The following is a 1,374-nucleotide window of genomic DNA, read 5'->3' on the forward strand; positions in this document are numbered from 1 at the left end:
TGTAAGAGACAAAGCTTCTCATTAGAAGAATTGCTGGTGTCAAGAGGGAAGTGCTAGGGATAACAGGCAATAGGACATAGCAAAGGAACAGAGGCTTGCTGCTCGCCCATCCCTTCCCACCGGGGTGATTTCACATGACATGAGATAATGTTCAGTTTGAGTGACAGAGACATAGATGTCTGTTATTTTATTGCATTTTTTTATTTAAACAATTCTAAAAATTAAGATAAAACTGAAATACTCATATATAAAAACAACTGAAGACCTTTCTTACCATTAGACTAAGACTTTGTCAGAAAAAAACCCTGCTAAATCTTTAGATATATAGAAACCAGAATGTCTGGTCATCTTTATATAACATCAGCATCTTAGGCTTTTTTTTTAATCCTGTGCATAAGCTGACACAGGCTATAGATTTCTGTGAGGTTTGGTTGATAGAAAAGAAATATGGCTGTCTAAAAAGAAGCCCAGGGAACTTGTCTTGAGGAGCCGCTGACTGTGGATATGTTCTGCTGCCTTGGAGAAGAAGGAAACATAGCCATGCTTCCTGAATGCTGCAGACACACTGCGTGCTCCCTCCTCTGCTCTGTGCTTTCCCCTACACAACCTCTCTGTACCCTAGGAGTTGACCAAGATAGAACTTTGTGGATGAGGCCCTCCTCTGCTGTCATGTCCCCAAGCAGTGCTCCTTGGTAAATCCTGGACGTCTCCTTACTATCTGTCATCTCATAAACACTGACCTTCAGGCACTGAGAGACTAGGACTTCAGTAACAATTGGAACTTTGTTTCATGATATCCAGGGTGATTTTGTCATGGTGGGGAAGTCATGAGGCAACTGCTCTCATGTGTCTGGTGTCAGGAGGCAGAGAAGGACAAGTGCTGGCTCTTAGATCACTTTCTTTTTGTTTAGTCTAGGACAATGTTATAGTGTCATCTATATATAAAGTGAGTTTTCCCATCTCAGTAGACCCCATATCAAATATTCTTCAGTGAGGTTTCTATCCAATGTCTTTCTAATCAAATCCCATCGTGTGGGCAAGATTACCTACCCAGCATGACATAAACCAGAGTTCTAATCACTAATTTCATTAGAGAGAGAGCTTTGCTATTATGTAGCATAGTATTTCCTTGAACCCCCATGTACACATCTTGACCTTGAACTCATAATCCTCTTGAATATACCTCTCACATTTTGGGGTTATAAGCATGTGCCTCTGTGCCTAGTGCTTACATCTGCCAATTTTAAATGGTTTATTCTGTAAATTTCTTTGCTCATGTTCAGACTCAATAAATGAGAGTTTAAACTTGGAGATGTAGCTTAGTTGTAGAGTTTTTTTTTTTTTTTTTTTTTTTTTTTTTTTTTTTTTTTTTTT

Source organism: Mastomys coucha, unplaced genomic scaffold, assembly GCF_008632895.1.
Source record: "Mastomys coucha isolate ucsf_1 unplaced genomic scaffold, UCSF_Mcou_1 pScaffold12, whole genome shotgun sequence".
Lineage (NCBI taxonomy): Eukaryota > Metazoa > Chordata > Mammalia > Rodentia > Muridae > Mastomys > Mastomys coucha.